Genomic DNA, 16,641 nt, shown 5'->3' on the forward strand with positions numbered 1-16,641 from the left:
TGCAGACCGTAATACAAGCTCTTTTTTTCAAAGCCAGGGCAGAAGTCTCATGTATGAGATTTTCTGAGAACATCTGCAATAGTCAATTCTCAGAACAAGCTCACAGCTGCAGATGTGGCTGGGGAATAGGGGAGTTGATACCAAGCATTGTTGAGCAGTAGAAGCTCTCATTCTCCTCTCACAGTGGTTTAACTTACAGGGTTTCTAAACATTTTGCGGAGAATGTTACAAATTTGATTATGGTAAGTAGGTCACTGGTGTAAATTGGCATAGCTCCATTGAAGCCAATGGCACCTTACTGATTTACATTAGCTGGGAGTCTGATCAATCATCATCATCAATAGAGCTAATGCAAGAACAAAAACAAAAACAGCTTTTGTTAGAAGAACCAAAAGCATATGCCTTAGAGCTTCATCAAGATAATTCAACATACAGTATGCAGATCCCTAGATTGCAATCGGATTGTAATGCTTCATGAGACCTAAGCCAGCAAAAAGGCATCAAGGCACATGAGCTGAAGTGCTAAAATACCAGTATTCTGCCTTTCAGATGCTCTTTCCAGATGAAATGTCTGCCTAGTGCTTTGACATTAAACAGATTCAGACTCAATCCCCCTCTAAGCTAGGTTCTGTTGCCCCTATTAGGGAGTCAACATTGTTGAACAGTTACCATGCAGTGTTACTGCTGTGCTAATAACAGGAGATCTGCTGTGAAGTGCTGACTTTTTAATGGCTTCTGTTGCACGTAACAATATCCATATTGCACAGATAGGAAGACTGGGGCAGAGAGAGAAGTAATTAGTACAAGGCACCACAACTAGTGGATGGAGGAAAGACAGAAGGACATCAAGTCACATTGTTCCTAGTCTTGCCCCAACCACTAGTTTATGCTTTCTCTCTCTATACAAGGCTCTTTGTATCCAGTTTATAAAGATTTGCTGGCTTAGGTTATACAATCCTAATCACTTGTTCATAAACACTCGCTAATAAAGCTTTTCTATATCTATATAGAAATGTTCTACAATTGTTGTGGGAAATGGATTTTGAGGATATAGGTAAGACTAGCCGGTTTTAAAAAGGAGCTACTGAGGATGCCAAGTTGCAACTTGGAATACATTTTAGAGGAAAACAGATTTATCATGACAGATGTCAGTGGCTTGTGGGAAAAATAAGGAAAAGTTTCAATATTCTCGCTGGGATGGCTTGGTCTAGTTGTTGGCAAGAATATTAGAGCCCCACCTTCCATACTGGTTGCGTTGCACATGTCACTCTATCGTCTCCCATAGTTACATTGATGATCTTTCTGGTTACATCATTCATTCTTCCCAAGTTTCCATTGTGTATTTGCTATTTATCTTGGGCTTTAGCTTGAGGGTTTTTGTTTGTTTGTTTTTACTGGTATTAGGAATATTAGAAACAGGTATATTTAAAAAACACAAGGGAACAAGTTGATGAGAAGCTGAGATGCGAAGCTGCCAGACAAGGGTTTAAGAAAATCTTATATATATATATATAAATAAATAAATAAAAACTTGTCACCTTAAAAGCTCTCTCCCTTCCACATCCTTCCTTAAAGAAAGCCACTAATTCCTACTCTATAGAGTCTGATTTTCCTCTTGTTTACATGGTTGTAAATCTGAAGTGACTCTTTTGAAGTCAATGTGTTACCCCAGTTTTACACCAATGTAAGTGAGAAAAGAATCAGGCCTTGTGTAACTAGATTCCAACTGACCTGATCCTGTTCCCATTGATTTAGTGTGTGTTTTGCTAGTGATTTCAGGGGAGCAGGATCAACCTTTTATTCCCCTAAGATATTTACTTGGGCCAGATCTTCAGCTGGTTTAAACTGGAGTCAATCAATGGGGCTGTAAGTAGCGAGACCAGATAGCAAATGTGAAAAACCGGGACAGGGTGAGAGGGTAATAGGCGTCTATATAAGAAAGCCCCAAATATCAGGACTGTCCCCATAAAACTGGGACCTCTGGTTACCCTAGCTGTATGTAAGTGATGCGGGGGAGGGGGTGGGTCTGTGTGTGATTCTGTTCTTATATATTCTAGAGTAACTCAAGAATAACTCTGCTTAAGTCAGTGGAGGTACACTAGGGTAAGAAAGATCAGAATTGGGCCCATTATTTTTAGCTGTAAATCCTTTAGCTATTTATCACTGATGTTACAATTTTATAGTTCATATTATGTAAATTATTTATGATAAATCATTGGACCATCATTTAAAACCTTGAAAAATCAGTTGCTCAGTGGTGTGCAGTTATACTGACCTAATACCCAGTGTAGACAGTACTATGTTGAAGGAGGGCTCTCATAGAGGTGGATTAACTATGCCAATAGTAGAAGCTCTCCTATCTGCTTAGTAGTATCTTCACTGAAGCGCTACAGCAGCACAGCTTCACCACTGCAGCTTTTTAAATGTAGACCTGCTCAGTGTACCTTTATTGGCTTCTCAGAGTATGGATAGGCTGTGGAAAGGACCTAGAGGCTGAAACCAAACCTACTTTGGCTACAGCAAAGTTTGTGGGGATGGAAGTGCTGAATATTAATCACAACTGTTTATTGCCTTCAAATCCATGGAATGCAACTGGCTCTCTCTCATCAGTAAATCCCAACCTATAGCCAAGACAATGATGTTTCCATGTAGAGTAGCTCCACCCCACGCAGACATGCTGCAATCATTGAGTGTTTCCACTTGCACTGGAGTATTGGCTGTCAAGAGATATTTATTAATACTGAATACTGTGGCACCTTGTGTTCACTTAGCCCAAAGCTGGTGGAAAAATCAGGAATGACGCCAGCCTACATCTTCATAAAAGTTGTTGGGAATACTCGTCAGGTTCAAATGGACATGACCACAATGGAGAAGTGGGACCAGGAGGTCCCCAATAAGTACCTAACGGATCACACAAAGTAACACTTAAAACATGATCGCTGTTAAATTGTCACAGGGACATTTAATTGAGCCTCATCAATGGAGGCACCAAGGAATCACAGCTCCTAGTGAGTGCAATCAGAATTGCTCATCCTCATCACCTATTAGCATCTGGCCTGCTGGTTGTAAGAAATACATCCATCCATTATAAACAAAGGCAATTTGATAAGAGGAGGTCTGGATAATCTATTCCGTTTCTACTATTACCTGTTTGAAAATTCACCAAAGAGACATTCTTAATCCCCCACTTTCCTCTTTGTGGTGCTAGGAAGGATATTTGGTTGCTGTAATTATTTTGACTCCCACCTCATTTCTTGGGTACCTGTTTCCCCAGCAGCTAGGTTTTAAATCATGCCACTTCACTAGGATCTCTTTGGGTTGTCTAACAGGGCCTCTTCAGAGGACCAGGTATCAGAGCGATGTTATTGAAAAAAACTTTACCAAAACTTGTCCACAATGCCGAATTCATTCCTTCATGTTCTTTTGTTGCCTTGAAGTGGTCGGAATCTTTAGATATCAAAGAGCTAAGAAGTTACCTAAGAAATGTAAGATGCTTTATGGATTGCCTTTCTCATGCCATTTAAACCTCCTTTCGTTGTCCAGTAATTTGAAAAAAGTTTGGGTTTGAAGAGTACAGTAGATCTTGTGACAAACAAATTATCTCCTCTTTCTCACAAAATAGGATCATAGTAGCTAGAGATGAAATAGATCTTTAAGAAAATCAAATCCACCTTCCTCTAAGGGTGTTGGCTCGACCAAAAGCCCAAAGAAGTCAGTGAGAGGCTTTCCACTGACTTCAAAGGGCATTAGATTTGGCCTGTAGTCCATCGATATCAATAATTAATTGTCTAACAGTCCAGGCTTAACACTGCTCCTCATCTTCTTAAGCACGCATGCAGTGTCAGGTGCAGTATCCAATATATTTTGTATTTACTCATGTAAATGTTTCTTTTTTCAGCAAGTGATGTGTCCTCTCCTTGCTAAATAAGATTCGGAATAGCAGGTCATTGCATTAAGAAATTAAAAAGGTGCACTAGAAGACAACCCAGTATGAAGTGTGCCCTTATTTATCATTTCAGATCACTGAGTTGGTTGAATATGATTGTGGCAACATGCCGACAATGCTGAGATTAATGAATTAAAGATTTATAATACAGATGCTTAATGAAGTCAAATTAAGGGGTTATTGTTTTACAATATGACATTTTATAATCATTAAAAAGTAACTCCCCATTACCACTGGCTAGGCACTTGTGGTGCTGCACAGCAATTCAGAATACATTTCAGTAAAAAACAAAAATCAAAACACACAGGAAAATGTGGCATCACTTTAAAAAAAAAATGGATAGGGATGGTAATATGTAGGAGTCATCTGACAAACAAAGCTTACCTGAGGTTTGGGACCCTGCTAAGTAAGTAGTGGACATTTTACCCTCTATGAGGTTTCCAGAAGGTCTACAAACGTAGTCCCAAACAGAGCATACTGCTGTAATCTAGAGGTGACAAAGGCTGGGTCTGCCAGAGAGAGAAACAGCTGCAACTTCTTAGCCATGTGAAGATGGGAGGGGAGGGGGAAGAGCGCTATGGGGGTGGGGGGAGGGGGACGCACTCTTGGCTAATACTGCTGTTTGGGGAGCAAGAAGATGCCATGGATCTAACATGATCCCTAGATTGCCAACTTTATAAATCAAAAGGTGGACACACCAGCAACACTACTTGCTTTTCCCCAAATGATCTCTAATCTATCTGGGTTTCACCTCAGTCAGTTAGATCTTATACAAGAAAGAATTTGAAAAGCAACTAGCAAAAGATTTTTTTTTAAATTACATCAGAAGCAGGAATCCTGCCAAACAAACAATCAGTGGTGCCATTGGACTAACAAGGTGCTAAAGGAAGACAATGGCATTGCAAAGAAGCTAGATGAATTCTTTGCACTGATCTACCACCCTCCCTTCCCCCCCCTCCCCCCCCCCAGAGGATTGAGGAAGATGCCCCACACCTGATCCTTTCTTATTAAGTGACAAATCTGAGGAACTGTCTCAGATTGAGGTGTCAAAGGAGGTTTTGGAATAAATTGATAAATTAAACAGTAATAAGTCACTGGGACCAGACAGTATTCACTCAAGCGTTCTGAAGGAACTCAAATATGAAACTGCAGAATTAACTGTGGTATGTAACCTATCACTTAAATCAGCCCCTGTACCAAAATGACTGGAGGATAGCTAATGTAATGCCAATTTTTTTTTAAAAAGGCTCTAAATGTGATCCTGGCAATTACAGGCAGTAAGACTAATTTCAGTAACAGGAAAATTGGTTTAGAGTAAATAAAATAGTTACCAGAAACAGATGAACACAATATTTTAGGGAAGAGTCATCACAGCTTTTGTAAAGGGAAATCATGCCTCACCAATCTATTAGAATTCTTTGAAGGTATCAACATGTATGTGGACAAGGATAATCCAGTCAATAGTGTACTTTGACTTTCAGAAAGCATTTGACAAGGTCCCTCAAAAGGATCTTAAGCAAACTAAGCAGTTATGAGATAAAAGGAAGGTCCTCTCATGGTCCAGTAACTGGTTAAAAGTTAGGAAATAAGAGGGTAGGAATATATGGTCAGTTTTCACAAAAGAAAGGTAAATAGCAGTAGTCCCCCCACAAGGGTCTGTACTAAGACTTCTGCTGTCCAACATATTTGTAAATTATCTGGAAAAGGGGGTAAACAGTGAGGTGGCAAAATTTGCCAACAATACAAAATTACCAAAGCTGACTGTGAAGAGTTGCAAAAGGATGTTACTAAACTGGGTGACTGGGCGACAACAGTGGCAGGTGAAATTCAATGTTGATAAGTGCAAAGTAATGCACATTGGAAAACAATCCCAGTTATACATACAAAATGATGGGGGTTAAATTAGTTGCTACCACTCATGAAAGATCTTGGAGTCATGAAGGATAGTCCCCTGAAAATATCCACTCAATGGCAGCGGCAATCAGAAAAGCTAACAAATGTTAGGAACCATTAGGAAAGGGATAGGTAACAAGACAGAAAAATATAATGTCCCTATATAAAATCCCTGGTAGGCCCACACTTTGAATAATGTGTGCATTTCTGGTTGCCCCATCTCAAAAAAGATACATTAGAATTGGAAAAGGTGCAGAGAAAGGAAACAAAAATTGTTAGGGTGTGGAACAGCTTTCGTACAAGGAGGGATGAAAACAACATGGACTGTTCATCTCAAAAAGAGAGATGACTAAGGGGGTGGGGATATGACAGAGGTCTATAAAATCATGAATGGTGTGGAGAAAGTGAATAGGGAAGTGTTATTTATTCTCTACATTAGACAAGAATGAAGGGTCATCCAATAAAAATTAGACAGCAGGTTTAAAATATACATAAGGAAGTATTTCTTCACACAATGCACAGTCAATATGTGACACTCATTGCCATGGGATCTTGTAAAGGCCAAAAGCATAACTGAGTTAAAAGAAGAATTAGATAAGTCCATTGAGGATAAGTCCATTAATAGTTATTAGCCAAGATGATCAGGGATGCAACCCCTTGTTCTGAGTGTCCCTGAACTGCCAACTACTAGGAGCTGGGACTGGAGAACAGGGGATGGATCACTCAATAATTGCCTTTTTCTGTTCATTCCCTCTGAAGTATCGGACACTGGCTACTGTCTGAAGACTGGCCTAGATTGATTAATATGGCCATTCCTATGCATATCCTGATCTCAGCCTAACTTCTGAGAAAGCATGCCAGACACATGGCCAGGGATTGATGTAGAGTTGAGTGTTATTAGCATACTGGATGCTTTGTACCCCAAAGCTTCTCATTATCTCCTTTAGCCTTGTTACAGACAAATTGAGGAGTCATAGAAGAACTCTGCACTACCTCAAAGAAGGTGTTACTGAAATCTTAACAACAACAAGTGACAGAACATTCTGGGCAGATGAGTAATCATCCTTTTTCTGGCAAACTGAGTATTTACAGAAAAGAGTCAATGAAGTCATTTCAAATATCTGTCGATCTCTACAAGAGTCCAAAGCTTTATTTCCCACCTCAAAGGGTAAAGCAACAAAGGTAGCTGATACATCTGGACAAATCAGTATAGATACTTGATCTGGCTACATCCAGATCTAAAGTCAGGCTGAAGGGACTGTGTGACACAGAGAATACTAATTAGCACTGAGTCTGCTTCATCTTATTCTTCTGCATAATCCTGCTCAAGAAAGGATGGTTACAGATATGACAGTCTGTGCCCCTGTTTGCCCCTAAGATAAATTTTGTACAAAATATGCCATGTGAGGTATCATTTGAAAACTCATAATTTGCTGACCATTATTGTCCTGGTAAAATGTGTGCCAACATTGTGTGTAAACTTATAAGACATGTTCCAAATCTGGGGATCAGTCACAAACCAGTTCCCCAGAGACAAAAGGCCTGCCGACGCCTCAGCCAGGTGTCAACTAAATCAAGTGGTTAAATCATCACCTGGTTAAATGGCCATCCTTTGGCGGAGGTGTGAATAAAAAAAGTCTACATCTTGACATAGAAACAGCTTAGGGTTCCCATTCACACAGACTGTCTTCTGAACCTCAGTTGGCGACGATTCTCAAAAAAAAAACAAAAAAAAAACAACTATAAGGGAGAGCAGACATCCCATACTATCTCTCCCTTTCTCTCTACTTATAGCATAGACAACACTTGAAGAACAAAGGAAGCAGCTTTGGACTGGGGGAGGGATCCTGACTGAAAGAAATTCAGCCAGTAAGACTGCTAGAATATGTGAGGAACTCAAAGCAAAGCTCTCTCTCATTTAGCTTGTTAAAGTTAGGCATTAGTTCCATTTTACTTTTATTTTCATGTAACCAGTTCTGATTCTTATGCCTCATTACCTGTAGTCCTAAAAGCCTATCCTTCTGTAGTTAATAAAACTTGTTTTTTTGTTTTATCTAAACCAGTGAGTTTCAATTGAAGTGTTTGGGAAACTCCATTTGGGATAATAGGATTTGTGCATATTGTTTTCTATTAATAAAATGATGGACTTCGTATGAGCATGTATAGTCCTGGAGAGAGCTGGGGGAAGTATGGGACTGGGAATTTGCTGGTGTTGCTCTGCAATGTAATACATGAGTGGCTGGCTATAGCACTCATACAATATAACCAAGAATAATTTACATGCTTGAGGGGAGACTATATGTGAGGAGCCCAGGAGTGGTAACTCTCACAGAAAAGCAGTGTAAAAGGCACCCCCGAGTGGAGAACTAAGGGGACACAGCTGTTCATCAGTCTAGATTGTATCCTGGGTAACGTCACAATAGAAAAGGTGATAAATAGAGAAAACAGCCTTTTGATTTAAGCATAGGCTTTAAGATCATTTGCTAAGAGCAATTGTATTCAGATTATTTCACTGTCTTTTGCAGCTGCTTTATAGGCATGCAGTAACTCTTCTGTGAGCTCAGCAGAGCGGAAAAGAAAGGGTGCATTCAAGGATGCTTAGAGCAGCTCATTTATATGAATTTCCTACAATCTGAGCAGTTCTAAGGAGGCCTGTGTCTCTTCAGCTCCACCTTTCATATTTAGGACCCAATCCAAAGCCAGTTGAAGAACTCTCACTGACTTCAATGTACTTTGAATCGTGGCTTCAGCCTAGCCATCCTTGGGTCAGTGTGTAGCTAATTTACACAGCCATGCAGGGATTTCTTGCCTGTCACAGTCAGGATGTAGCCCTTCATTTGCGCTCTTTCCCTCAGACAATCTATAGCATGGAGAGAGTGAGGCTCATTAGACTGTTAATGCTGCACATATTTTTCTTTTAAAATTAATACCCTGGCCTTTCCACCTGACCTCATCGTTCCATTAGTTTCAAATCTGAGCCCATGTCAGAATCAGTTACATTCCAGTAAAACCTGGCATGGCCCATAGGAGATTACAGAGCAACTTGAGATGAAAGCAACCAGTACCTAACACCTTGATTGTGGCTCTTGTGGAAATCAGGAAAGGAGAAGAGACGAAGATGCAGAGATAAGCATCACTGAAAAGGGAAACAGACCACCACCACAGAGCTAATATATTTAAATAATCGTCCCCGATATTTTCAATACTAGCTCCTTATACTTACACACTGTCTTTCCCAGAGCACTTTAGTTACAATAATACAAGGCTGTTGAAATAATGCAGGCAACACTGGGTTGCAGATATCAGCCAGCACACAGCACATCACACCCTGAGTGCCCCGCTGCTACAGGTGGGACCCCAAATTCCCAGCTGCCATGGGCGGCCGGGGTGGGGGGAACTGGAGCTTCCAGCTTCTGCAGGCAGGACCCAGTAGGAGACCTAAACTCCCAGCCACTGCAGTGGCTCGGAGCTGCGGGTCCTCCCACGGCAGCTGGGAGCTCCAGGTCCTCCCATAGAAGCTAAGAACTGAATTTTTACCAGAGTCCTGAAAATCAGGAGAAATGGCATCCCGATCGTATATCGATTAGGATGCAGGACAAAGAATTAAATATCAGGACAGTCCCCATTTTATCAGGACGTCTCGTCATCCTAAACCCTTGGGCCAATGAATTAAAGAAAAGTATTTGCTAGTCACTTTGCTGAATCCCAGAATCATACTAATTTAGGCACATTTCTACATGCAGTCATAAGAGGCCTGTGGTAACAACTAATAAATACACGAGTTAGGAATTAGATAGGCTGGTCCCATAAGGATATGTGCTCTTTGAAGTTCTGGCTGCCACTGGAAAGATAAATAAATGCAAAGCATGTCATGGCAGCTAATAACTCCCTGAGATAGAGGTTACAATTATGTAATGAGAGCTAGCCTACATTTCTACGATGGCTTGCCATTAATTTTGCCGTGCTGAAAGGTCTTTTGTGATTGGAAAAAGAAAAGAGGTGACAGAATAAAAACATATGACCTAGCAGACTTTCATTAAGGTCAGCACAATGGGATTTCTTATTTATAACGTGCTGCTAATTCTTTGAATAAATAAATGATAACGCACAAGCTATAGACAGTGCACAAAGTTTCCTGAAAACTACCAAAATTCAAAGGAGTAGAGTGTAACTTGGACCACACAGTTGCGCAAGGGAATAAGGACTGAGAATACCCCTTTCACACAGGCCAGCCAGACCTTAGGTCTGGTTGCCATGGGGTAAGTAATCACTGAATGTATGCTAACGCTCCCTGCCCTCACCTCTGGAGCAGGTGGGCAGGGAGGGAAAGGGAATGGATGGAGTCTTGGCTTCATCTCCCTATTCACTGCCCCCCCACAAATAAGCTGGTGGGGGGAGGGTTGTAATTTTTTGCTGGTGTAGCCCAGCAGAAAATTGCTAATTCTTCCCTTCCCTGCCCCAGCCTCTTACCTGAAGCAAGGAGGAAGCAGGCAAAGGATGAAGACTCAGCCACAATGCTCCTGAGGCAATTGAACCATCCCTTGCTCAGCGACAATCTACCACAGAATGTCCAGAAGAACCAGGTTTCTGAGACTGATTTGCCTTCTGCCTTGTCAACATGAAAGTAGGAGTCTAAGTTCCCATTACAGAAGTTCAAGTTCTCAGAGGCCTACGAAAGAAAAAGACTGCTTCCAGAGACAAACCTTCCTGAGAGCATAATTGGATATAGAAATGGGTCTGGGTGTGAAAAGGAGAGGCAGTGTCATAAATATACGTGGAAATGTCACTATAATTGCAATAGTCAGTTATCCTGAAGCAGCTGCAAAGACCTATCCAGGGATCTAAAAACAAACCCACAGAGAAACCTTTATTAGCAGGCTGTGCTAATATTTGTGACTATTTATCAGAGGAATGCGGGCTTTTGTCTGGGTTGCATGAGAGAGGCACACCTGAGTCCTGACTGCCTTCTCTCTCACTTATACCAGTTTTACACTCCAATTACAACAGTGGAGCTACTCTGGATTTTCTCCAGTGTATGTAGGTGAGAGCAGAATCAAGCACCTATTATTAAAAATTACATACACTTGCCTGTAGGACCAAACCCACACCTCTTTAAAAAAAAGTTTCTCTCTAGTGAACTCAGATTTACAAATTAAGTGCCTAATTCCAAAACTTTTCCCCACCTTGAAGAATCCATTGAAAATCAATAGGCCTGACCCACCGTTTTACTCCCATTTTATGCCAATATAACTATATTGAAGTCAGTGGTGTTACAACGGCACAAAAATGGACTAATGAAGCAGTGAATCCAGTCCTATAAATTGTGCAAAGATTTACTGCCAGACATAGAATTTACTACTGTGAATAAACCCTATATAGTCAATGAGACTACTCCCGATAATAAACACAATGTCTGGTATCAAGTAGGCTGGTACTCAGAACCTCATGTTTAGAGATGTGCAGAAATTTAAAAAAAAAATAAAAATTAGCATTTGGGTTAAATGAAGCTACATATTACACTAGGCTTTCCACTGGCAGAAGATGACATGGACAGCGATTTGGCTTCAGAAAAACAACATTTAAGGTGGAAATTCTGCTGAGCACAAAGTCAGGAAAGGAAATTACAGCTGATGTCTGAAAGGCTGGGAGGGGGCTCATGTTTAAATGCTTCAAGGTTGTCAGCATAAGCATGACATCAAAGTCTACTAACAAGCCAGCCAGTGGCAGAGTCATTAATGCCAGGTCACTGGTTCAAAGCCTCAGAAAGTACTGAGAAAATTAACAAGTTGGTGCTCTCATAATGTAATAGGAATGAGCCAAAACTACTGGTTAAAAGAGTGTGATGATACACATGGAGGTTAATTTATACAAGGAAGGTGAGATGTAGTTTTCCTACAGTGGTTTCATTCTTAACTCCCTGCTATATGGTCTCTTCTTTTGAAATTTAAGGGGGAAAAAGTGAGCTGAGTATGTCTATATGGACCTGACTGAAGCAGGAACAAACAGAAGAAACTGACAGCTTTACACCACACAAGAATCCCCCCAAGATGGCCTAGTAGAGCAGATTTATAGTCCCTTAGCACCCCAGAAGCAGCACAAAGCAACCACATCTGGGCAGAGGAATCTGGCCCCTTATTTTAAAAAGATTTGCAAACAAAATCTGTAAAGTAATAACATTTCACACTTCTCTGGCATCTTTTCAGCTCAGGTTGTCAAAGTGCTTTTGCAAACATTAATAAATTTAACCCCTGAGAGATACGGTGACTAAGTATTATTAACCCCATTTTACAAGGGAAGAAACAAAAGCAGAGGTAAAGTGAGTTGCTCAGTGTCCAACAATCCAGACTTCAAACCCAGAAGTAACCAACCACTCATTCCAATCTCCTGTTTTAATTACTAGACCACAAGAACATGTAATTGCAATATTCCCCAGTATGAAAGCGACTCTTGGTAATCCAATGTAATTTGTGAAGTATATTGCCTATGTGCATCTGGCTGCTCTTGAAGTAGATAAATACATGTTTTCAGTGAGAAATTTAAATAAGTTCATAATTTATAATGTTACATCATTGCAAGATTTTTTTTTTTTAAGTCAAATCTAATTAAATGACTGTCAGCATCAACAGGAGGTTAAGCCTGTGATTTATCTAAGGGCTTCTCTCTGTCAGATTTGCTGTTACACATATTAAAAAATTGATCCACTTGTATACATTTTCCTGTTGAAGTTAACAGGTTATAAATTCTGAAAAAAATTGCTAGACCTACAGCACATTCATACCAATTTCAAAATGTCAATACTTAGGATGATCTTTTTTGTTTTTTTAAACTGGAAATAAATTTCTGTTCCTAGGATCCTGCTGCTTTAATCAGGGAGATTCATCCTTTATGACACGCAAGATCTCATATGTATAGCTCATTAAGAAATTGTGTAACAAGTGTATTTTTTTTCCCTTGAGTGATTTTGCAGTCACTTTAACTATACAGCATGAAAGACCCCTCCGCACCAAGGGAGTTCTCTTCTGTAACCCTTCTTCTGGAAGCAACACAAATTCTATGGCCAAGATTTTCACTTTCGCTGCTTAATCTGTGAGGTAGACCAGGATCACATCACAGCAGAGGATGACACTGCTGCAAACTGTGTATATGTTCGTTGTATAATTAAGAGATCTTTGCATTATTTGAATCATTAACAAACTTGCATGTTCTTAGAAGATTCCAATGTCCCTACGTTCTTGGGGGCTATCTGGGAGGTGATATGGAGACAGAGATAAGGCTGTTAATGAATTTGGGCTCAACTCTCAGTTTCATTCAAGCTAAATGCAGCACAGGAAAGGGGGGGAGGGGCAGAGGGACATCAGAGCTGGCTTTCTATCACCTTTGCACTTTTCCTATTCTGGATCTGGCCTCTAGCATAAATTCAGCAGCTTCAGGTCTGATTTATCTTAAAAACTCGATTGACTGGTTCCAAGGACCAATCTGGACACATACCTTTTACCCTAGTCACACCTCACACACATGATGCTGTGAAAGGGATGATGGCATAGAGCATCATAGCAACCCTGTCAGCTACCATCTATGACAGAAGCATTCTCTGGTGGCCAAATTTGCCAGAATTCAGCCCCTTTCCACTGCCATGAAGTAACAGACAATTGGGCCCTTTAAGTTTACATTCAAAATGGAACCTTATGTGCAGGCCAACATTTGTGCTTTTGAAAAGAGAAACAGAACTCTTTTAAGACTCTCTAAAATATATAATGCCACATATATAAAGTGACGACGTTTTTTCATCCTTCGTTCTATTTTAACTTTTTCTTTTGCCTATACTATATAGTCAGAACTCACTTGATGAGATTGTACACTCAGAATTTGTAAGAAAGCTGCTTTCATGCCATAAAGTCTCCCTAATCCTGAATATATACTAGACACAGAGCAGAGCCCTCAACAAGTTTTACAGAGCATTAGTGTCAGCGGTTTAAGGAGAATTAGAAAGGAAAAATTAAGTGTCATCAGCAAAGAAAAATCCAAATTGTGCACTGAAGGGAAGTTTGCCATAGGAGTTACATATGAAACAGATTTTTGGTTCAAATGTAAAGAAAATGCTAAAAGTCGAAAAAGATAATACTGATCAAAAATATTCTTCTAAAATAGCTGGATCCAAACAAAAGCTCAGGTTAGAGCCATTAATGAAATGAAAGCAGGACAATTAAAAAAAACAAACCCACACAAATAGAGGAAAGAGTCCATCTTTCCTTTTGCAGCATGGATTACTTGTAATGTGAATCTAGAGGTAGGTATGTGATAGGTATCGTTGGAACCCTTTGTGCACAGACTTTCTTCTCTTGTAACAATGTTGGATTTATGGTGTTCTAGTACTTTCAGACTACTGAGCCTGGAAGGGGTGGGGGGGGGGGGGGAAAGAGAGGAGAGAGAGTTTCTATTTTGTAGCAATAGATACACCCCATTTTTAAATAGTGTCTCCTGTGTCACTTTTCATAACTTTCTAAAGGATTTGATTAACCAAAATGCCCATGTAGTTCACTTCTTGCTTTTTTACCAATCAGTAGAGAATTAATAAGCTACCAGGTGAGACAGTGAAACCTCCTGTTGAGCTACTGAATGGAAACTGAGCAAGTTAAAAATATTTGGAGAGATTTATTTGATTTCTCCACATGACATCCTCTATAATTTATCACGTCAGCTCATGCTTATTCTGTTTTCCATGTGCTTTTATTTTGGAAGGAGACCTCTCTCTCCTTGCTTTTACTCTAAGCACATCTTGGAGCTGGAACCAACCTGAACCCCATGTTTATCAGTGTCTTTTTACCATCTGATAATCCAAGAGACATTTCCAACCATTCTGCTGAACACAAATGTGCTGAAATCACAAATATTTGGGTAATGAACAAATAAGGCTACAGGCTTCTATTTTGTGTGTGTGATAGGTTCATATGTATGTACACACAACCCTGAGAAATAGACAACTTCTTTCCTGATAAGATGCAAGAGAAGACTGCTCTAGTTTGCTAATTTGCAGTGAAACAAATATTTCATCTAATGGCTAATTAACTTAATCCTAACAGGCCTCCTGGTCTAGAAAGCTTTTTATGCAGGAGTCTGAAAACAAAATGAAACATGCCATTTTAGAGTATTCATCAAAAGCAATTGAATGGAATGGATGTCTGAGGATAAAACCAATATATCTTCAGTATTTCAATATTCAAGAAAGGAAACATGACAAGTTTAGGAAGTTACAAGCCATCAGGTATCTATCATATCCTGCCTCCAAGTAGAAGTGATTGATTAAGAGGTATTGTAAATTTGTTTATATGTAGCAGTCTAATAGGAAGCAACGCAGTATACTTAAAAGTAGCAAATCCCTTTAATCTCTTCAGATTTTGCATAAAGACTTGCACATTAGATATAAGAGCAGCTCCTGGAGTTGGTGGATGTCATGCGTACACTAAAAGCAGCCATTTTGCAAAAGCATATTCCTCACTGCTCAAACCAGAAAGAAATGCAAAAGCAAGATACATTCAAACATGCAGCTAGAGGACAAAGCTCTGATGAGAATGCAGTTTCTACAACAGATCAGTTTGTGACAATAGAAATAAATTAACAGAGTGAATTTCAAAACAGATACTAGAGAGGAGTGTAACAATCACAGCAAACATATGCAATACTATTTAGCGACTATCTAATGGTAAAGTACAAAATTAAGTTTGTTTTATGTAGCAAAGCCAGACTGGCATGTGTGTTTAAGGACAGATACCATACAGCAGACAGTGAAATAGTGGAATAGGAAACCCTGTATGTGCTTGGGTTAAAGAAAAGTCCACAAATGCACATGATCAAACAGGTGTAGAACTCATCTACCAAATAGGACATAAAGGATATCCTTAAAGAATTTTGTGCAGGGGTTTTATCGACCAAGATGCATTAAGGATAATATCTCACGCTGATGTAGATCACTGTAACTTCAATGAGACTACACATAATGCATCAAACTAAGCATAAGTATAAGTCTTTTCAGGACTAGGGCCTTAAACATTATCTATAGATCAATACATACATCCAGTAGTGGTGGTGTTGCTTTATCACAGCCATCCACATAGAACCTGAATGCCTGAGCATCTTTCATACCGCACTGTTAAGGTGAATCATTCATTAACTTAAAAATAATTATTTGTATTGCAGTCTTTTATAAAATTACATACCCCAAGAACTTGTGTTTTGTGAGAACACAATAGCACAAGGTAAAATTGCAGAAGCCTAGGAACAAATATTACTAATGAAAAATAGTAGTCCTAAATACTAGCATGGCATAGAGCCTACTGTATAAGTACCACTGCCTAGATTGTTCTTGGGATCTCTTAACCACCAACACACATGAGCCATTTCCCTTTCACTATGTGTAGTGTAATCTTCAGTTTCTAAACACAAAAGAAGGAACCAGAACCACACCCACCATATCTCTCTAACATCCTGGGACCAACACAGCTAAAACACTGCAAAGAAGAAACCATAGCTATACAGCAGGCAGAGACCTCCACACAAGTCTCTTTCCCCATCCCACTTGCCAGAGCCCCTCTTTACTTCACAGTTCCTCCCAATTAGTGAGCCAATTGCCTCATTAGCCCAGCAATTGCCACCCAGGTATCAGTGATCCCCAACAAAAGCTGATTAATTGACTTCAGTTAAACCTGCAATCTTCCCAGTACTGCAGCAACCTCAGTGAGCGGCATACTACAGATAGCCCTGTCACATGGCATTTTGAAATGACCTTTGTTATAGGTCTAGTAATG

Source organism: Emydura macquarii, unplaced genomic scaffold (genome assembly GCF_026122565.2).
Source record: "Emydura macquarii macquarii isolate MOO-44397 ecotype Brisbane River unplaced genomic scaffold, CSIRO-AGI_Emac_v2 contig_1229, whole genome shotgun sequence".
In the NCBI taxonomy this organism is placed as follows: domain Eukaryota; kingdom Metazoa; phylum Chordata; order Testudines; family Chelidae; genus Emydura; species Emydura macquarii.